General features: G+C 50.1%; 1 protein-coding gene and 1 long non-coding RNA gene across 4 annotated transcripts in view; one reads left to right on the top strand and one right to left on the bottom strand.

Moving 5' to 3' along the window:
* Pdzrn3 (PDZ domain containing ring finger 3) overlaps positions 1–22898 on the bottom strand; it is a 201683-nt gene that overhangs the window by 145685 nt on the left and 33100 nt on the right. The gene's annotated exons all lie outside the window — the stretch shown is intronic.
* Positions 5829–21473, top strand: LOC144371185 (uncharacterized). Its single transcript, XR_013431345.1, has 2 exons — positions 5829–18510; positions 20156–21473. It is a non-coding gene; the product is annotated as an uncharacterized LOC144371185 (long non-coding RNA).

Here is a 22898-nt window from a genome sequence, read left to right as displayed (position 1 = left end):
AGACAAGCCTGGACCTCCCTGCAGTTTGGAGTCCTGTCCTCCTTGTGATCCCTTCCTCCTGTGTGCATGCCCACCAGGATGCCTCTGCCATGAGGCAGCCCAAGGGCCCTTGCCAGACCAGCACCATGCTGTTTAGATTTTCTTTCTCCAATGTGGTGAGCAAAACAAACCTCTTTTCTTTATAAAATACCCAACCTCAAGCACTTCATTGTAGCAACAGAAAACTTGCTACATAGCTCAACCTGGAAAACGCCTTCTAGCAGTCTAGAAGTCTAGAACTCCCATCCATACCCAAAAACCATAACAAGGCAGCAGCCAGAATGTGTTTCATATAAACATTTTCAAAGTCTTAGAAACTTAATAGTATTAGTCTCTGCAGGCTCCTACCTGGTAGGAAAAGCAGTGTACTAAACCCAAGTGTCCAGCGTGACCGAGTAAGGTCTGAGCCAAAGCCCCAGGAAAGCAGCAGGAAAAGACCAGATTCCAACAGCCTTGACTGGCTGTCGCCTATCTGAATCACCAGACCAAGAGGACAGGTTGCAGAGGGGAGAGAAAAATTAAACATGTCTGCTTCTGCGTTTCAGAGGCAATTATGAATTTACAGCTCAAGTGTTACTATTTTTGGAGTCAGAGTCAGTAATTACGATTTTCTTCCAGAGAAGATGATTACACCATAACTGCTGACAGCTCTCAGGAACATTCTGGAGCCACCACTTTCCTCCCCTACACCACCCCTCCTGAGGAGGCAGCCCTGGGGAAGCTCTCCCAGGAACACCTTTGTCCTCGGAGCAGACTACACAACAGAACAGCTGCTGTGGTCACCAAGACGGGAGCCAGACTCGGAATCCACTCACCCTCAGGGAGACCCCTAGTTCGCAGAGACTCCTGCAGTCCAGGATGTTTAGAAAGAGTTCGGCTGCCTAGAGCAATCCCAACGTCCCCACTGACGTGTTCTTAAAAGTGTGGGGCTCCCCGGCACAGCCCTTCCTATGACTATCACAGGCTTCCGACTTGCTCCAGTACCATCACCTTGACTGCACGGCCCGAGTCTGAGGCACAGGCTCCTCCAAAGTCTCACACCAGCAGGAAGGTATGCCGTGAATCACCTGGCAGGAGAAGGGCAGACTACAAAGAGACATCAGGCCAACAAGAGGGGATAAAGGGAGAACAAAGGCAAGAAACTGTGATGCAGAACTGAGCAACTAGGTAAAGGCTACTTGAACACAAGCACCGCAGTACTGGATAGTCAATCTGATTGCCAAGATGGCCAGTAAGTGACTAATGAGAGGGTAGCACACGCAGTGTGGACACACTGCACAAAGCAATGATTCATATCTAAGGCAGGGTGGAGTAGGACAGTGCACAATTTTATCACCCTATTCAGAAAGGCACCATTTACAAACTTACAAATTATTTCTGAAAACTTCCACGTAATATTTTTAGACTCCAATTGACCATAGGTAACTGAAAGAGCAAAAAGTGAAACCTCAGATAAGGGACTACTGCACGAACACGCAACCAGAAACTGTGATCAGGACAGTTACCCAGTGGTGGGTGATGACTTCAGACCAAGCATCAAAGGCAGCCCCAGGGATGAAACCTGAGCAGCTCTCCCAGGGGCACCAAGACAGCACAGTGAGTTGGCATCTGCAGGCAGGGTCTTCCCCACGTGCACCTTTCCAGAACGCAGAGACGGCACCCTCGCCTGGACTTCTCTGGGCTAGGAGTATCAGTCTTTCCTGCCCTGGTGCCTCCTCCCTCTGCTCCAAGAGCCTCTGGGTCTGTCCTCTGCCCCGTGCCTCCTGTGCCCAAGGTTTCAGGACAGCAGGACTCCCTGCAGCGAAGCTGGCCTCAGTCATGCTGCCCGCTCCTTCCTCCAGGGAAGTGTCCATCTGGACCCTCAGCCTCTCCTTCACAGGGAAGCCCTGGAGCACCCACTCTTGTGTCCAGGAACAGCCTCGCGCTGGGAAGCCAGCTGCCTGAAAACCACATAAGTATCTTCTAAGACCTTCTCCACGTCCGGGGACACAGCGTCCTAGACACAACAGCTGCTTTAAGTTAATAAAATCTGAACGATCCCTACTTGGACCCGGGTCACCATTTTTTAAGTGGGGGAGCTGGGTCTCGGTGACTTTCCCATCATGGGATTAGAATCTGTCCTTCTGTGGCAGTAATAAAATTGACAGTGCGGCTATTCTTTACTCCCAATTTAGGTTAATGGTGATACATTTTAAATCAAAGGCCTTGTGTTAGAAAGGGTGAATCACACTGTGGCTGCACAGTTTGCGTGTTGTGATAACGACAGGATTTGGAAGGTACTTCGTCCTTTTTAACCAACTAAGCTCAATGGCCATTTTCTTGAGTTCACACTTAAAATCATAGCTCATGTCTAATGGACAGCATTTCATTTATGGGAGGTTTAAAGATAAGGGAGACAAGGTCACAGTGACTCCAAAAGTCATGCAATTTGGCAAGATTTTAAAATATCATTTCGAAGCATTCAATTCCATAAGTCTGAGTCTTAAAACATTAAAGGCCCACAGAGCTGGATCCTTCCACTGGTCCAAAGACCCTCTGCTATCAGCACCCATGAAAGGACATTCTCACTAGCGCCCCTCACACTTGTTAACCACTTATGTATAGAAGAGATTGTTTTAAATATATATTTGCATATAGCCGGGTGCAGTGGTGCATGCTTGTAATCCCAGCAGCTCTGGGGGCTGAGGCAGGAGGATCACAAACTGGAGATCACCCTGAGCAACTGAGCAAGACCCTGCCTCAAAATCAATAGTAAAAAGGACTGGGGATGTTGCTCAGTGGTAGAGCATGCTGGGTTCAATCCCCAATAATGCCAAATAGGCACTTGCATTTAAAGAATATTTAAGTAAAAATATCAGATTATAATATGGACAGAAGAAGCGGTGGCGGTATCCACTGAGCAGTCTGGCTGGGGCTGGATGCATTTTCAACAAGCGTGCAAGTGCAGCAAAACCAGACAAACCCAACCAACAAGTGACAACCTCACCACCACGTCATCATAGTTACCACGATGGGGCGCGTGCTTTCGCCCACACCCACTGTCCTTAGTGTCATTTAACAGGGTAACGTTAAAACAAATGCCTCTGCAGGGACATGTCCCCCGAGTCTGTGCCCACACCTCGAGGTAACAACAACCTGTCGGAATGAGTGGGACTGGAATCTGGAATCCCATGAGGGTTAGAACCTTCCCCAAACTCGTCCCTTTAAACCTCGAAAGAAAACACCCTGCAGGCCGCTTCACCGGCTGGCCAAGATGCACTCTTCCTCCCCATGCGATGGCCATAAGAATCTCGTCACCCGGTACAGACAGTGTCACCGGGTCACGGATGGAGAGACAGAGGCTGAGAGGGAGCCTGATTGAGCTGGGGGCGGGGTGGGTCTGGGTCAGGCTCTCTGGAGTCGATTTTGACAGACAGATGGGAGAAACGGGACACTGCAGAGGGAATCCTGCCCCTCGGCCCACGTGGCAAGAACTGGGAACCAGGACTGGGATTGTGGCTCAGCGACGGCGCTCGCTTAGTGAGGCCCTGGGTCCAATCATCAGCACCACATAAAAGCAAATGAAATAAAAATATTGTGTCCAACTAAAAAGCACGTAGACACACCTGCACCATCGCGAGCCCACAAGATTTATTTGCTCTACAACCAGAAATACCCGACCTACTCATCCCATGGAGTTGAAGGGCACCTTGTGGATTCTGTCCCCCGTGTCTGTGCCTTTCCCCCAATTGGGGGTGACATGGCCTTGGGCAGCTAGATCTCTGTGCATCAGCAACAGAGTAACTTTGCAGAGATGGAGGCTTTGGAAGACGGATGCTTCTGTGTGGGTCCTGCTGAGTCTCAGTCATGCTCTGAAGCTCATGGGCTCCATTATTAAGATTCCTTAATACAGACCCACCTCAGGACCCTTGCACACGAAGTGGGGTTAGCCGTTTCAAATCTCTTTGCTTAATCTAGGTTGTTTGTGAGACCATCTCAAGAAGACAAGAACATGAGGCGACTACACAAATAACTGTGAAAACTGAAAGTTAAGTGAGTGTGTCCATTAGCAACCATGTAAGAGGATCCAGATGCTAAACTCTACAGAAGGACTTTCTCCCCTCCAGTTGGGACCCTTCCCTTCTCACGGGTCTACCGTATGGTAGAAAGAAATACATATTTTCTGAGATTTGACTGAGTTAAAATCCTGCATCCTGCAAGCGCATGATCGTCTTTGCGTTCACCAAGCTGATTTGGTGCAGCTTCTTTTAAGAGCGGTGCAAACCTTCTGGAGGCTTCATGCTGCTCAACCAGTGAGACTCGCCCCTGCCAGAGAAGCTCCTGCACCTGGCACCCAGTCCATCCTGCACACTGAGGAGGACAGGGACAGGGACATCTCGTCCAGTGGCAATGGCAGAAGGAGTTTTGTAGCAACCAGTGCTCAGCATCCCGAGAAGGGAAAGGGCTGCTGCCCTCTCCAGGCCCAGCCAGGGGCGCCAAGCTCCAGAGCTGCCCTGCGCTCATGGAAATGGCTCCAGTGCATCTTTATGCGCAGGTGCCTGAGTGTGGAAGCTCTCCTTAGTTCCCAACATTGGAGCCTCTAGTCCATTCTTTTGCAAAGATGTTGACATTCTCTGAAAAACACTGAATCAAGGTTGAAACACAATGCCCGTTACAGGCTGAAGGCAGGAGAAGAAGCCACACTCGATCTTCACAGGGAGGTGCTCTGCTACGCCTTCCCCTGCCGCCCACCCATCAGCATGTGAGCAGGGGAGTCCACCTTTAGGCACCCCATCTGCAAAATGGGACAATGCAAAAATTACTGTTGCCAGTACAACTGTCAGCTGGCTGCCGTGCATACAGTAAGTGCTCAATAAATGCCTTGGCAAGTTGATCATTACCCTCTTTGTCACAATCGTTACCGTCACAGCCGATGGCTTGACAATATCAAAGTTACCCACGTAGGTGCAGTATCAGACAGCACTATGCACCACTGTATACAGCGCCTGCCCCTTGGGCTGTTGGGAAACGCCACATCCATCAGACAGAAGCAGAAGTCAACCTGTCCCTTCCCCTGCAGACCTTTGCTTCCCATGTAAAGGGGTAAGGGGATGAGCCCCCAGCTAATGCCTCTGCAGGTTGTCCCCAAGAGCAGGAAGGGAAAACCGGAGGCTGTTTTAAACCTGAGCCAGCTCCTGGGCAGATGTGCGGGGCCGCAGGCTTCCAAACCGACTCCGTGCTGAAACCATGTTTGCTTTAAAAAAAAAAAAAAACTTGTTCCAATAAAAGCCTGGTTTGTCTTTATTCCTCAGACCCTGCTCTGAGGCTAAACCTGGGAGATAAGGATTTCTACGTCAAAGAAATGAGTGACATTATTACCCTAAGTACATGTATGAAGACACGAAGGATATGATTCTACTTTGTGTACAACCAGAGATATGAAAAATTGCACTCTATATATGTAATATGAATTGTAATGCATTCTGTTGTCATATATGACAAATTAAAATTTTAAAAAAGAAAAAGAAAAAATAAAGGCTTATTTGTCTATAATGGCAAAAAAAAAAAAAAAGAAATGAGTGACATCTAAAGGGAAGTACAAATAAACTCCGTCCTCTTCTCAACTCCAGAAAAATCAAACATCTGAAGTCCCAAGAATCCAGAGGATGACGCCATTAGGAGAAAAGGCCAGGAGTGCGCAGCTGAGGTCTCCATGTGGGACAGGAAGAGCTGTCAGAGATCCCAGCAAGGTCCAGTGTTTGTACAGAGGGAGGGAGGGAAGAGGGGAGGGGGGTGGGGGAGAGGGGAAGGAGAGGTGAATTATGCAGCTTCACAATTAGGCTCGGCAAACCAAGTCCCTTCCCTGGTTTCCACAAAGAGACACCTCTTCTAGAAGAAGGAATACAGAGAACCTCAGCCAACCACCAGTCAGGCTCAAAATCTCTGGATTAAAATGCAATTTGAAAATTCTATCCAGCAGGGTGCAGTGCCACACCCCTGTAATCCCAGTAGCTCTGAAGGCCGAGGCAGGAGGACCACGAGTTCAGAGCCAGCCTCAGCAAAAGGGAGGCCCTAAGCAACTCAGTGAGACCCTGTCTCTAAAGAAAACACAAAATAGGGCTGGGGAGGTGGCTCCATGGGTGCCCCCGAGTTCAATCCCTGATTACCCACCCCCCAAATCCTACGAGCACTCACACAGCCTGTGAGTGGGGCGTTTACCATGAATACTTACAGAGCAGCTGTACCCATAAAATTCTCGGGGGGTGTGGGGGGATCACTCAGAAGGAGAACGTAAGATCCCCCAGAGTCCAGATGTGGTTTCATCCCCTCAAAATTCTTCTGCTTGACAATTGGTCAAAAAACCAACATATTTGAAACAGAGTCAGAATCTAGAGTGTCATTCAATTTTCTATCAAACATAGAAAAAATTTACAATAACACTTGCTCAATTTAAAAGAAATATACTATGAACATTTGCATTATGATTTTTAAATTAAAAATTATAGTTAGCACTTTAGTTTGAACCCTTCCAGTATGTGTGTATAAAATTTCTATTACTTCTAAGTTGAAATACCTAAAGAGCTGGACTGGTGGAGAAACAGAAGAGAGAACTGTAGTTGTCGGTTAGGCATGCCTGACACAAAGGTCATGTGGAACCACAATGCTCAGGCCCATCCACGGGGCAAGACAAGGAGGGAACATGTTTTAAGAATCTGGTAGTTTGAACAATTCGGACGTCTGTCACTGAAGGGGGATCTTTGCAGAGTGCACCTGGGTATATCCACTCGAGGCAGACAATGTCTACATCATCTCCAGGCGCCAGGCTCCGCACGTCTTTCAAACTGCAGATGGATGCAGTGTAAGGATTTTAAAAATGAGTAACTACAAAATCTGCACACAAATGCCGGGTACGATCATTAGAAATACAAGTTCAACTTCATGGGCTGCGTTTCTAAAGTCTAAAAATTTCTCTGGGTTTAAAGTAAAACTGATGATTAATAGATTTTTATCAATTCAGCTCAAGCAGAACAAGCAGGGAAATTCCTTCTCATTCAGAGTCACTGGGGGAGGGAATGCCCCAGAGTCCTATGGAGGGGCCAGCAGCACTCAGAATTCTATACGCAGCCAGCAAGCGCCAGACTCACGGGAGAGTGTGCTCTACAACCCTCACTTCTCCAAGCTCTCCTGCACTCTGTTCTCTGCCTTTCAACCCAAGCAGCGTCGTCTGTAACACTCAGCTCCTATCCTCCTTCCTAAGATCTGAGCACAGGGCTGTGCAGCGCCCGGCTCTGCACCAGAAAGGCAAAGACTGGGCCCTGCCCGGGGCGGGGGAGTGCTTATGGTCCGCACAGTTTGTATGGGCTGGAGCAGAACCCCCCCATACCACGTGTTCACATGTTGAAATGTCACCCCCACTGTGATCAAGATGCCACAAGTTTACCCAACTGTGATGCTCAGAGGCAAGGTCTTGGGCAAGTGCTTAGGGTCCAACAAGCCACCAGGGTGCAGCCCTCATGAATGAATTACTAGTGGCTTTATAAGAAGAGGGAGAGACACCAGAATAACACAAACACACCCCGTCTCTTGCCATGCGATGTCCTGGGTCACCGCAGGACTCTGCCAGCAAGAAGGCCACCATCAGACATGGCCCCTGGACCCTGAATTTCTTTCTTTTTTTTTTTTTTTTAAAGAGAGAGTGAGAGAGGAGAGAGAGAGAAAGAATTTTTTTTAATATTTATTTTTTAGTTCTCGGCGGACACAACATCTTTGTTGGTATGTGGTGCTGAGGATCGAACCCGGGTCGCACGCATGCCAGGCGAGCGCGCTACCGCTTGAGCCACATCCCCAGCCCGACCCTGATTTTCTAAAGCAACACAAACCTCACAACTTTATAAACTGACCCTGGCTGTGGTGCTGTGATACTGTCAACAGAGAAACCAACTAACACATGCCTGAATGGTGGGGACCGAGCACGACCAACCCAGAAACCTGATACTCAAAAAGAAATAAAGTGAGGAGTAACCTAAGGAAGGAAGGGAGAGGCACTGGGAAAACCGCAGGTGAGCAAGGCCGTTCAACAGGGGAGGCAGCGGGCCTGTCTGCCAGCGCATGTACAAGCTATGAGATCTTCGGGATAAGAAGGAGCCAGCCCAGCAAAGAGCCACGGGAGGCCGGGGGCAAGAAGAAATGGCTGCGGAAACCACAGCCACACACCACCACGGTGATCTCACCTGTAACAGGTGCAGTTCCCCCACATACCTGCCCACCTCCAGGAAGCACAGTATGATCACCCACAAGAAAGGCGCCGTCTTTTTTAAATTCAAGGTCAAAGCCCTATAGAGCCCTTAGTGCCTTTATTGTTAGTCTTCTCTGAGAAAATCCAAGAGGCCATAGTTGCTCCACAAATGGACACTCATTGCTGGCCTGCCCTTCCTTCTTCATCTTGGAAGCAGGAATCACCGGCCAGTTTTGACTAGAGGAGTTTCAGAGTCTCTGAGCTACCTGGAGGTCAGACGGGTTATCTCTGCAAATCCCAGGCAGAGAATCACTCCCCAGCAGAATTCTGGTAAACATGTGCCACTATTAAAAGGATCCCAAACGACCTTCTGAACAGTCCCCAAGTGAGATGGGCCAGTGGCAGGCTTCGGAGTCCAGGGCCACTTCGGAGTCCAGGGGCAGGAAGGGCGGGTCAGAAACTGCTGGCTGCCAACCAAGCCCCATCCGTGGCACTCTCTCTCAATAACACTCCTAATGAGCTCCTAAGCTCTTTGCTGCACCACGACAGCAAATGAAACGCTCAGCCATGGCACCAAGCAACAGCTAGAGTCCCGTGATGGTGAAAACCAACGACAAGCATATTTTGGAGCAAGCCCCAAATTAGCAGGATCTGCAGTTTTTAAGAGACTGGCACTCCAACAGGGGAAGGGTAACTGAAGTGCCAGTCCCTGATCTCCCTGTCTGTAGATACCATTAGCCTCACTTCCAGGTGAAGAAAACAAAAATTAACTTAAGTCCTTGAAAGGAAAACAAGTGCCCAAATGACATGCTACTGCTAAAAGCTTGATCCAAGTCCCCTGGTTCCCCATCACAGGCATCTCTTTGTCACACTGCGGCCCCCTAGTTAGTCGTAGTCGTGTTCAATTCTTTTTTTTTTTTTTTTTAATCAGGGGAATCAGATTTTGAGAAGTCCTGCATAAAAATTTCAGTCCCTAGACATGACCCTCGGCATACGTGTGACTGCACATAGGGTGTGACACTATAATGTGCACAATAAGAAATGAAAAAAGTTGTGCTGCCATTGTGTACATGAATCAGAATTCATTCTGCTATCCTACTGCCCTCATTAAAATAAATAAATGATTTTAAAAAACAATTTCAGTCCCTAGAAGGGAACAAGAAGAAGCTGAAGATTGGCACGTGCCATGGAGAACCAGTTTCTCAAACCCCCAGGTGGCGGGAGAGTGGGCAAGTTAACGACCTTTAGGAAGCGGGTGGAGCAGGGCCCTCCACCCACTGCGTCCCGGTAGGACAGTATGGATTTCCTGCCTCTGGTCATCCAGGCCTCTGCAGGAACAAGCTGCCCTGCCCAAAGCCTTCTCTATCTTCCCACAACCCAGCCCAGCTGCTCCTGGGTGGGGGCTCTGGGAGCCCCTTGCCTGGGCAGGAATTCACACTCAGCCTGTGGATAGGTGCCAAGGCCACCCAGGAGTTCCAGGGCGCCACGCCCTCAGCACTGCGACCTAGTGCTCCCAGCCGCCTGTCCCCAGGTCTGGGGCTTCTCCTGCAGCCCCTGAGGCTGAGCTCCCCTCCCCCTGGTGCTTCTCAGCTGGGTGCTTCCAGTCCTAAGGGACCGCTGCACTCTGAGCCTCCTCTGGCCAAGGAGCTGGCCTAGACAGGGGGGCACTAGGCTGGGGAGGCCACCGTGAAGGGAAGGGATCTGTGCTCAGGGCAGGGGCTCTGACCCACCATCTGCCTATTGAGTCCCCACAACACCAGGCCTTGATTCCCGTCTGTCAGTAGGGGGTGGCAGTCCTGAGCACCCGCTCAGAGCTATTCTGAAGATAAAGGACAGGAACTGGAGAAGGGCTAGGGACAAGGATACTTCAGAGTGGCTGAGAAAATGCTGTCACCTGGACCTTCCACCGTCCGTCCCCTTCCTCAGCACCATTCTTCTTCCCAGCCCAGGCACCTGGTGGGCACAGCGCACACTTGGTTGGCCTGCTGCCGAGCTCTACCCCTGAGACGTGAGCCAGTGTCCTCTCTGCTGCACCCGCGGACCGAGGGCAGTGGCTGGTACAGAAGGTACCAGTGCTCTCCACGTGGACAAATGAGCAAAGGAACAGCTCGACAACCACTAAGCCAATGAGCCCCACTCATGGAGCACCAGGGCTGGACGGACCCCGGAGAGCAGGGCTTCCTGTTCTCTTCCTGCTCATAGGAATAGGTTATTCTGTGCTGGTCATGAGGAAGATTCTTGAAAATAAACGAATGGGACCTCACCCTGGGAGGCCTCCCAGGCACCTGGTGTGGCTGCAGACTCTCACGATGTGACAGCCAGTCCAAGGAGGTTCACTGATATAGCCATGTGCCAAGAGTCCCCCAGAGAAGAAAGAAAACCCATCTCTCTAAGTGACCAGCTTTCCTGGAAAGATAGCCTTTGACTGTGTGTGCTGGAGCCTTCCCATCTCCAAGGAGTACAGAGGCAGCCCTGGGAGTGTCCAGCCACATGGCCACTGCATCCAAATTCCACCAGGAAGAGGAAGGCACCTGGGAGGGGGGCCTGGGCTCCCTGTGCCTCCCTGGAGGCCCCAGGCTGCCCAGGAGCTCCTGCGAAGCCTCCTACAGTGCAATCTTTGTTCTCACCCTGTGGCTGAACTCCAGTTGCTTGTGTTTGCTCATCTTCCTGGCTGTGGGCAGAACTGGGGACTGTACCCAGGGCCTTGTGCATGTGAGGCAAGCGCTCTACCAACTGGGCTATATCCCCAGCCCCTGAGATGCTGACGTTCACTGTCATCATAGCTACACATTTAACATGCACGGCAAGTCTACGTTGGAAGGCATTATGATGGGCTATGTAACACCTGGACTAAGGTGTCCACTATTCGTTTTGATTAAAGTCAAGTCTCAACCATGATTTGCCCCAAAATGAGATGAAAATGTCACATTCAACAGCACACACGGTCTCAGGCCTTTGGCAATGTCTTGTACTATATTTCCCACAAACTAAATGCTTCAGAGTGACCCTACTTTCCTGTTTGTAAAAGGACTTGGTATCTTTTTTTTTTCCTTCCTCAATCTCTACTGTTGAGAAAAGTGATTTATCACTTGCCGGGGTCCCGCTACTCAGTATTACTACCATAAATCGTGCCTTTGCGACAACGCCCTTATCTGAGAGAACAGATAGCATCGTCCACCGCTGCTGCTCGTGTCAATGACCTTTTATTTTAGAACGGCTCTGTTTTCGTTATAAATCCTTAAACATATTAACAGAAGACACTTTCATAGCAAATGCCTTGGGTGAGGGGCAATTCTGCTGTGGTCACCATCCTGCTTCTAAGCAAGGGCACAATCCTTAAGTCAACATGTACCCCAGGGGCCATGCTGAAGGACATTTTTCAAAGACCAGTGCCATTTGGTGGGCGTCAACTCCGGAGGGCCACATACCTTTTCAATCAAAGCCACAGCTGCAGACCAGAGCCCCTGCCTGGAGAGAAGTACCCAGGGCTCCCTCCACCTGATCTGTCCTGAGCAGGTGACCTCGCCCTGAGAGGTGACCTCTGAGCAGCTGCTCAGAACACAGCAGCTCAGGGTAGGAAGTGGTGTCACCAGTGTGTCCGGGTCCTGCCTACACACAGCTAGGTCTGCTCCTTTCAGAGTCTCAGGCTGGGACAGGACAGGCAGGGTAAAGAATGGAAGAAGCCTGCTAGGTTTGGCAGAACCATTGTGGGCCGTTTTGTGCTGTGTCACAGGCAAGTGACAACATGGCTTTCAGAATATCAAGTTTGGGACCAGAGGATTTTGACTCACCAAAAGATCTTAAAAGCTACTCCATTTGGCACCTGGCTTCTGCAACAGATAAGCAGGCTGCAGTGAACAGCTAGGATTTGGGGGTTCATGATCACCCTCTCTTCCAACTCGATAACACAATCTGTTCACAGCTATCACGTTTACCAAGATTGATCTCGTAATGTGTGGCCACACTGACTGATCTCTCTTATCCCTGTTTCAAAGATTTTAAAAGCACTTTCAAATGATCAAAGTTCTTGTGGTTAAATTGCTAGCGGATAACCCAGCTGGGCGGAAATCCAATCCCAAGCTCTTCTCCAGTAGATTCAAGTTGACTTACAGAAGAGACAAAAGGCAACTCATTTCTTGGAATACATTCCTCTCCCAAGGCCTCAAAACCTCCTGTGAACTGAGCTGCCATAAATATTGGATGTCCTTCAAGATAAAGAAAATGTCTGTATACACCATGAAACATTACTCAGTCATAAAGAAGAATGAAATTATGGCATTTGCCAGTGAATGGCTAGAATTGGAGACTATCACGCTAAGTGAAATAAACCAGTCCCTAAAAGCCAAAGGCCAAAAGTTCTAATATAGTGGATGCTGACACACAATAAGAAGGGTAGAGGAAGACTAGAAGTTCACTGGACTAGACACAGGGGATGAAAGGAGAGGGACGGGAATAGGAAAGACGGTGGAATGAATTGGACATCCCTTTCCTATGTTCATGTATGAATATACGACCAGTGAAACTCCACATCATGTACCACCACAAGCATGGGAAGTTGCACTCCATGTATGTACAGTATCAAAAAACACTGTTATGTATGACTAAAAACAAACAAACAAAACCACCTGTGGACACCAGGGAACCAAGCTACCTGGTGATCTCCACCAACGGCTCACATAAATCAAACTGCGCACTCTGCCTGTCAACGTGTAGATAAATCAACCTCTTTTGGCGGCATCCTGGATCCTAGAACAGTCGAGTCACTGCCAACAGCAAGACAGCAATTCCCCCCAAGGAGTGCTGTCCCCAAACAGCAACTAACGGGTACAAATGGCAATAATTACATTAATAGCAAAGCAGGTTTGTGTTCCATCCCCACCCCAACTCTAATAAAAACCAGTCGGGCCCACGTTTGAAAACACTGCCTGCTTATCATCTGGATCTCAACAGCTTCTTGGGACACCTGGACAAACTCCTGCAGTTTTGAAAAGGTGCTCCCCAGAGCTTAAGGGCTGGAGACGGGAGAAGAGGTAGGAAAGGACCACAGGGCTCATCAGCACAGGCAGGGTCCAGCTCGCCAGGATCCCACAGTGTGTCCCCGCCCCGGGCCCCTCTGAGCCCACAGCAAGACGGGAGGTTGGCTGTGGCTAGTCGGCGGGAAACCAGTGGGCTCACAAAGGCACGGGTCATTTTTCCCTGTCCCAAAGAAAGGCCTCTTTGAGGTCCTAAGGTGACTCTCTGGCAGGACAGAACTGCCCCCACAGATCGACAGCCAGGCAGGAGCTGCAGGCCCTCTGTTGCCAGGGAAGACAAGCGAGTATACAGCAAACCCCAGGATCTCTAGGAGCGGTGGCACTCGCCTGCGTTCCCAGGGGCTCGGGAGGCTGAAGCAGGAGGATCACGAGTTCAAAGCCAGCCTCAGCAACTTAGTGAGGCACTAAGCAACTCAGTGAGACCCTGTCTCTAAATAAAATATAAAAAGGGCTGGGGAGGTGGCTCTGAGGTTAAGCGCTCCGGAGTGCAATCCCTGGTTCCAGAAAAAAAAAAAAAAGAGAAAACTCCAGGATGTGCTTTTTTGGGAGGAACAGCGTGTGACAAGGTAAAACGCAGGTATGTTAAGAGGACCAGAAGCAAAACCTAGGGAGAACTGTCCTCTAAGAGGAGATGCAGCCACAGAGCCAGGGCTGCATTTCAGAAGCAAAACTTTCCAGCAGAAGTCAGCAAACTTCCACCTACAGACCACTTTGGCCCACCACCATTTCTTTAAATAAAGTTTTATTAGAACACATCTGAGCTCATGGGTTTACAAACTGTCTGGGTTTGTTTCTATACCACGGTAGCAGAGGCAGGCTACAGCAACAGGGACCTCGTGGCCCCAGAGCCAGCATTGACCACAGGCCTTTTACAGGAAAAGCTTGACAGCTCCTTTCTCTGGGTACTCATCAATGGCTGAAGTCTGTGTCACAGAGGACTTTTCATCTTCTAAACTGATACCAGCCCTCCAGAAACACTTTCTAAGGCTTTAATATATAAGCACATACGTGTGTGCACATGAATACACACACACGTATGTAACTGGCCTCCCTGCAGGGTGACCACCCTCAGCTCTAAGCAGGAACCACGTTGGAACACTTTAAAAATTTCACTACAAATCAGAAGGGTGTTTCCACCCTCCTCAAGACAGGCCTCCACCTCTGCCTGCCCAGCTGCCAGCGCTGAACCTGGGGAAGGGCAGGTCTTGTGCCCGACACACCCTCTGCCAAGCGTGCTCTGCAGGAGGCAGGAAGGCTGGTAATGAAGGGGCAAGTCCCTCCACCTGGTACCCCAGAGATCCCGCAGTTGTCGGGATCAAGGGCCTGCTCCAGCCCTGCCCCGTACTTGACATGCAGCCTGTGAAGGGGACACTGTGGGACGTTAATTACCTTCTGGGCGACAGGCTGCCCTGCCAGCACACTCTGACCCCTCTCTCGGAGCCTCTTGCTAATCTCCTGCCACCAGGAGAGCCTGCTCCAGGACAGAAGTGCCTCTGGCTAAGCCCGTACAAAGCTTCGCACATTGGGTGGAGCACATGACCACACTCGGGGGTTGAGTGAATGCAGAGGGTGGCCCAGAAGTGCCTCCCAGCCTTCTGGGTTCCTTGAAAACCAGAAGTGACCCTGAGGAGTCCAGCCGAAGCAACACATCTCAACACATCGCTGCAAACAGCCCAAAGGCACCAACTGGCATTGACTTGGCCCAAGAGACACCAGTTACAAAAGACAGGGTTCCACACGCTGTTGACACTCACTGCTGTTATGAAAAAGATGAATCCCTCTGAGCGTAGAAATTCTCTGCCATATGAACTTATTACCTATTTCTTAAACAAAACGAAATGTCTCTGTTGAGCCACACCTCAGAACAGTGCCATCCCAGCCCCGCCCTTTGGTGGGGGCTGAGCTGGGGTCTGTGACCCCACGGCTGGTCCTCGAGATGGCTCACAGATGACTCCCTGTTTGCAGAGCTCAAAGGGACGTGGAGCCTGAAAAAGCCACCTCTGGTGGCCCTTTGTCCTGTAACACTGCCCACATCCATGAGGGACGGCAAGTCTCAATTTAAAGGCCAGTGCTGGGGCTCAGAAAATGATACCCAGAGCATGATGCCGTGACAGGCCACATGTGCCAAACTGCAGCCTCAGGGCCACCCCGGCCTCCCCAGCCCCCTGCCCCATCCTGGATCCAGAGAAGGGTTTTCCTCAAGTTCCGGATCTACCCGAGGCTCCACCCACCAAATCGGAACCCCATTGCCTTTCATCTTTGTAGAGAAATGTCATTAACCAGGGAAGATTAGACTTGCATCCGGGAAGGAGAGACTGCAAACTGAACAAACAACTCACCTAGAACGCAGAGGGACTTTGCCCCCGGCCATTGTCCGAGCTTTTGGACCTGTTATCTCCCCTGAACCCCACTGACTCCTCCATGCTGTTCTTTCTCACCCCGACCCACAGTGTTGGGTCGGGAGACTACAAAACTTTGAGTCAAAATAATTCTTTCCTCCTCTCAGCTGTTTTTCTCAGGTATTTTCATGGTGATCCAAAACTGGCAAATAAAGTGTTCCCTTCAAATGCAGACGCTGGACCCAAACATCTAATGCCACGGTGCTAAGAAGTGAGGTCAAGGTTCCACTCTCACAAATGGGACTAGTGCCCTTGGGAAAGAGGCTCCCTTGCCCCTGCATCATGTGGGGACACAGCAACATGAACCACCTTTGAAGCAGAGTGTCAGTCTCACCAGACACAGACTCTTCCTGCACTTCCTGATCTTGCACTTCCCAGCTCCCAGACTGTGAGCAAGAAATCCCTGTTGTTTATTAATCACCTAGTAGGGGGTATTTTGTTATAGCAGCACAAATGAACTAAGTCTTATTTTGTGAGTTATAAAATATAAAAAATAGCTAATGAATAGAAATTAATTCAAGGTATCAGTTGTTAGACCATTAGGTGTGCCAAGGCCAGTATGAACAGAAATTTTTTTTTAATTTTTTTTTTTTAAACTTGCAGATTCCAACAAACTCGCTGTAAGTACTAGTAATGATTTCAATTTTTTTTGGATGAAAACTTGGAAGTGAGTAAGTGTTAACAATTACCCCAGTGTGTAACTGACAAGAGCTGACCCTTCAACCAGCTTTTCCTAATGTGGGCACTGAAAACGCCCCTGGGCAGGAGCGGCCCTCACTGCTAGACAAGGAGCAGGCCCGCCACCGAGGACCTATAATAACGTGCGACTCAGGGTCATTTCAGGAACACTGAGCCACTGTTCTCGGACCTCCCAGCAGTTTAGAGCCACGAATGCAGGCCCAGCCCTAAATGGACAGGCTGTCTGCTCATGGACCGCTCTTGCTAGCCACAGATCACGTGTGTGTGGCCACAGGGACGTCTAACAGTTACACTACGCGCCTTCTGATACGGGAAAAGTTGTGTTCCAATCTGGCAAAGCAACAGTGACCCCCGTGACAGGAAAGCCCTTTCCATGTCCCTAGGTCCCCACCCACCATGTCCTTGGGCACCTCAGAACCTTGACTCTTCTGTTCTGTGAAAGGCCCCTATGGGTGCTCGTTAACCCAGCCCATGGAGGACATAGTTGGTACGGACTGAGGGAGGGGACGGATGTTCAAAGCCTGGTCTAGATCCCTACAAACAGCTGAAGAACGGGTGGGATGAGAGGGCAGAGGAGACACCGTGGCCAGAGATCTTTGGCAAGAAGATCCAGAGCTCTCATCCGGTCCTTACAGGTGCCCGTGTTACCAAGGACCTCTAACTTGACAGATGATGCAGCCCAGATGCAGGGCCCCTGGTGCCACAGTGTGCCAGCCCAGGCAGGAGGTGGCTCAGCCCCTGGCATCCTGCTCTTCCTCCTGTGACCAGGCTGCAGGGCTGCCCAGCCCTCTGTGCCTGTGCCTCACTCCAAGGACCTTGAGATGTGCCCCCCAGAGGACAACTGGACATACAGAGGAGAGGACTGGGTTGGACTCCATCCAAAGGTCTGCTTCCTCCAGGGACAGCAGGGCCTCCCCCATGGCCAGTTCACCCGAGAGGCCACTCCTGGGATATCCGTGGTAGGTCAGTAACTCTTCCAGTTATCTAACCCACTGTATCTTATTTTTCTGATTATAAAGACATCTACTTATTGTGGATGCTTCTTTAAACTCATATGAATGTCCATTATATGTTTAACCCCTTGGAGCCAAGTCTCAGGGGTACAGAAAATACCTATAAGGATGCTGAAACAGTACGGCTTCCAGGTCCCCCAAATGCAGAATAACGGGGAATGTCAGCGGGTGACCACTGGATAAGTCCATATCACATCCGCGTGATGTAATCACGTGTACTTATCAAAGCCAATGAGCCACGCCTGTGTGACACCCTAAGAGGAAAGCCCGGCAAAAACAAGGACAGTAGGATCACACGCATGTAGAGGTGACCAAGTCGCGTCCAGGAGGAGCCGCTGTCCCCTGTGAACACGCACGTCTTGTCTTTGTGGGTCAAGGAGAAGCATCTGGAGGGCTGGGCTGCACCGGCCTCAGAGAGCGGCAGAGCAGGAGAGCCCAGAGATGTGTCTGACTCACTTTAAAACTTCTATGGTTTCTGCGATCGCAGACAGTCCACGCCACTTTATAGTTCTGGGGGGCAGGAGGCACTCAGAAGAATTGAGACTATAATAAAGAGACCTCAGAATCCACTCCTTCCACTGCCGGGACTTGCTGTGTACAAATTCTCATTATCTCCTAACCCTGCGCCAACTTTCTAAAACTAAACTCTTATTTCATAAATAGCTGGTTGTTTGCTGTGATAATTGGTGGTCTCTGTCTTTCTAATGACCACTGTGTGTGCACAGTCTGTACTAAGCCTGGGACATAAAAGAAAGGACACAGCCAGATGTGTATCTGTACCAACAACAACCAGGCGGGTGACACGAAAAGGCACTTAACCGGAGCCTCTGTGGTGTCCCTTGTGAAATGAGGACAGACTGCCTGGGGGAGGGGGACACAAGGTACCATGAGGACTGCCAAGCTCCCTTTGGATGCTCACCAACGGAGATGGGACAATCACAATGTCGAGTGCTTGCCGGGTCTCAGAACTCCTCCAAGAGCCACTGAAATCATAGTAACTTATTTCATCAGCACCCCTCCCTGGTGACCCTGGGGCTGCCCTTCTCATCTTCTCGACATTAGGATGGAAGTCTAGAGGAGCACCTGCCGGCAGCTGCACATGTGAAGCACAGGTGAGCCGGAGCTGAACCCAGCGGCTGGCTGGCCATGGGCACCACCCTGTCCACAGGGAAGGAACCCAAGGAAGAAGTTCTTCCTCCTCAGCATCTCTGGGGAACCTGTCACCGAGTAACCACACTGGCCACAAAAGCCTCCTGTGGGAGTCCCTATTCTCAGCACCGGTCTCCAGACTTTCCAAGGGGAACATAGGCATGGGCCCCAACCCAGTCCACAGGTGACGTTCCAGACGCTCCACCTCCCCCTGTAGGCCCATCAAGTCACACTCGGTCAAGGGGACTCAGCAGCAGGAGCGCATCTCCTACCATCCCCGTGAGTCCCTCCAGTACCCAAACCAAGCCTATATACAGGAAGGGACGGCCCTCCACCAGACCAACAGGATGGGGAAACGTCCCAGCCTGCACCCGTCTGAGACTTCCTCCCTTACTAGGTCATGGCAGGAGTAGGAGCCCCAAGGAACGGTGCATGACAGACAGCCTCTCATTTACCAAGGACAGAGTGAAGGAACCCACACTGGGCTCCAGTCGTGGGAACCCATGACCAGCTTACTGAGCACACAGGCAACCCGTGGTCACAGAACACTCACTCACACATCTCCAGATACCAGAGACAGTTAGCAACACGGGCACCTCCCCTGCAGTCCTCTAGGCCACGATGCCAGTCCAGTTCCCTTAAAACTCCCAGAGATCTCAAGCTGGGGCTCTGCTGCACGGGTGGTCGCCAACGGGAAACCACCAACAATCCGCCTGCGCTTTCACGTCCAGCCCACTGCCCTTTTATTCCTTTGATAAGGCCAGGGCATCCCCGCTGTCTGGTGAGGTGCATGGTGGGGGGAGTCGGGGGGCAAGTGTCCACTTGTAATGCTCTGATTTTGCTTCTGAACTCTTCACGAGTGGAGCCTGGCTGCCTTGTGCCAGCAGTGTCTTCCATGATCACTGCCAAACTTCAGGGATGGAGGGAGGAAGAACTGTGTTCTGTGATGAATATGGTCATCCCTGTTAGGACCTAAGCAAAAATGCTATATTAAATGCCCTCAAAATCCCTGCAGGGGTTAACAAGAGCCACTGACGCTGTAGAGCGCTTACCTCTCCCTGTAACCTTAGTGACTAAAAGGTCACTCACAGCCCATACCCCAAGAGATACAGAAACCAGCACTGTATTTATTTATCGTTTCCCTTCTGAAAAATCCTTTTTATCACCCTTCAAAATAAGCCATTTTCATGCAAGTCCAGGGAGCCCGCCAGCTGTGAGCTGCCCACACAGAATCCCACAGGAGGGGCCCCTCGGAGAGTTTGGGAAGCTCCGTGAGGCCAACCATCCTGAGCTTAGGGATTCAGGTTTTAAAGTTTCCATCCGCCAAGGCTATTAGAAAACATGTCGGGAAATTTCTACGAAAGTCCTTCTCTTGGGTCTTTCGGTTATATGAAGATTTACATTGTGCTCAGCTAACGTCCTCTCCATGGGGATCTCCATCCACTCTCAGCGGAGGACACGTATCTCCAACCCCATGACAGACACACAGCAGGCCTTGGCCGTGATCTCGATCATCCAGTCTCTCCGGGTGCCGTCTAGAAACAGGAGGCCCTGAAGACTCTTCCTGGGGCCTTTGATTAACTCTGTTCTTTGCATTTCCCCCTACAGAAGCCCTCTGAACATTCTGTGTGGTTTATGGCTTCCCCGAGAACTCGATTTAATGAAGCGTCGGTGGCAAAGGAATCATTTCCTGGAATGTGTACGAAAATTCCATCGCAACAAGAGTGGCTGAATGTCCATGGAAGAAATCTGGGTGCTGCCACAGAGATGGGCACTGGCGCCCTCCAGGACTGAGTCTATGTCCTTACAACTGTCCTTACACAGGCAAGACAAAGGTCACTGAGGAAGAAGGAGATCAAGGTGGCCAACGTTAAATTATTTTCCAAATATGGTGGCAAAGCTCCCAGCTCCGTGGGCACTAAGCACAAGTGCCAAAGGAAACCCACACTCTCGTCTCTCAACGAGCAAGTGAACCAGAAATAACACAATTTCCCAAAGCCTATGGCTGGACAGGACTAAGAAAAATGTTTGCTTAAAAGATAAAGACTGGAATTCATAAATGCGGCAGGCTTTCTTGTAAAAATTTAGTTTATAAGTCCCTGAAAATGAACTTCTGATTTTCTTGCGATGCCATTTATCTTTTTTATTTTCAAAGCAAAATCAGGGATTTCTCTGGCAAGGCAGTTCTCTCCCGTGTTTCCAAATAAAGGCACTCTCTGTTCCTGAATTCCTCCTGGCGCTGGCGAGAGAGCTATTTTAACCTGCTGCTATTCCTGTACGGACAGCTGGCAGATTCCACCTGTCTGCGGGAGGTGTTGTCAATGTATCGGATGTCCCCCAGACCTCATGACACAGTGTCACCTGCCTTGAAAGCTTCTAATGTTAGCCTGCCTGCTGTTTTACCCTCAGAAGTTGATCATGTGACTTAGAAATCTATTCTGGGGTCAGGCAGCGACTCTACCAATGGGACCCTGCACCAGGCACGTTGCTAGACTTGGGGGACTGGGGATGCACTGAGCTCAGCCCCTGTGTCCTGCTGCCTGCAACATACACCCAGGCAGGCTCTGGTCCTTCCCTACTAAACTGTATACTTGTGAGTGACCTCACTGGAGAGTCCAACTGATGGTGGACTCAGAGGTCTGTGTGTAACTCGCAAACTTCTGGACACCACCTGGAACATGCTCACAGCATGTGCCACGGAAAGCACCCACATCAAACCTTAGGCTGGTCCAGATCTCCTCAATGAGGGTGGATTCTACGTTGCACACCAAAGATCCACATGCACCAGGCGCAGGGACACACTCCTGTAACCCCAGAGGCTCGGGAAGCTGAGGCAGGAGGATCATGAGTTCAAAGCCAGCCTCAGCAAAAGTGAGGTGCTAACTAACTCAGTGAGACACTATCTCTAAATAAAATACAGAACAGGGCTGTGGATGTGGCTTAGTGATTGAGTGTCCTGGAGTTCAATCCCTAGTTCTCCCCTCCCCCCAAAAAGAAAAAACCCAAAACCTCCACACTCAAACCACCTGGACTTCCCAAGGCTGGGCATGGGTCCCTCTGTGGTAAGGACACCATGATGCCACTGCCCAATGTCCGACACCATCATCCATTGGAGGCATGGAGTACCCATGAACTTGGCCTTAGGCAGGAAGTGCGTGAGTCCTAGGCTGACAGGTAGGGGAGCTTGTTTTGGGCAAGCACAGTCATAGATCCTAATATCCAATCTGATGGCATTCTCTTGCCAAGGGCTGAGACTCCAAGTTGCTTTAAGCATATGGGACAGACTCCAGGCTACAGCATCAGAAAAAGGCATGGGCTGGCGCTCTGGACTGTAGCTCTGGGTTCCAAAGCAGAACGTTTTCAAACCGTGGGCCACTGCAGTCAACTTAGTAGGTGGCCAAGAACGTTAAAAGAAACAGGATAAAGAGCACTATCAGATTGCACTGAAAGGAGTAAGGATAAAACTCTCACGAAACTTTTTCCCATTTTTATACACGTACAAAAGACCCACTCCCATCTGTGAGTGCCACATTGAGTCACATTAAAAAACGTATTTCCTGCTGTCGGTCAATACCCCAAGGTCTGCAAAACGCTCTGTTGGAGAGCAGTCTAGCCTGAGAAGCCTGTCCTGGCTTTGGGCTGTGTCCGATAGAGAATGTACGTGGTCCATACCTACAACAGGAATGCAGACAGATGGTCTAGTTTTCCCAAAAGCCATTAAAAACAAAACAAAACAAAAAACAAAACTTTGTTGATGAAAGAGGAATTTCCCCATTTCTGGCCTTGACACTGACATTTAGCTTCTGGCCTCTGAAATCCTTGGACAGTGATGGGATTCTTTCTCTCTGCAGTGGATTCCTATTTCCAAATGTTCCTGGTTCCTACACCAAGCAAACCATTTAGCTCAGACCAGAGCATGGAGTGACAACCAGGCTGGAGTTGGGGAGCATCTTTTGGGGAACACTTGCATTACTCTAGGTGTCTCCCAGGGACGTCATTTCAGGTGGCTCTGGGATGGGCTGTGAGGACCCTTGGGAGGCATGATGAGCAGGTCATTTCACTGTCCGTCAAACCAGCTGGCTATATCTGCTGAACAGATTCCATGTGAGGCTAAGTGCTCACAGCACCATTTTTAAAAACTGAAGTTTAAGTGTAACACACCTTCAGAAAACGCAACCCCAATGGACATTGCCATGGCTTTCCACAGTGGAACACACTCAAAGCTTTTCCCAGATGGAAAACAGAATTGGACCCTCATCCCAAACGCTGCCCCGGGCTACTCCCAGTCACCATCCCAACTTCTAAGCACTACGGAATAATTTTTGCTCTTAAAAGAAAGCAGAGCTCAAGG

This window comes from Ictidomys tridecemlineatus, chromosome 16 (genome assembly GCF_052094955.1).
Source record: "Ictidomys tridecemlineatus isolate mIctTri1 chromosome 16, mIctTri1.hap1, whole genome shotgun sequence".
In the NCBI taxonomy this organism is placed as follows: Eukaryota; Metazoa; Chordata; class Mammalia; order Rodentia; family Sciuridae; genus Ictidomys; species Ictidomys tridecemlineatus.
Note: the sequence above shows the minus strand (reverse complement) of the source record. Positions and strands in the feature narration are given on the sequence as shown.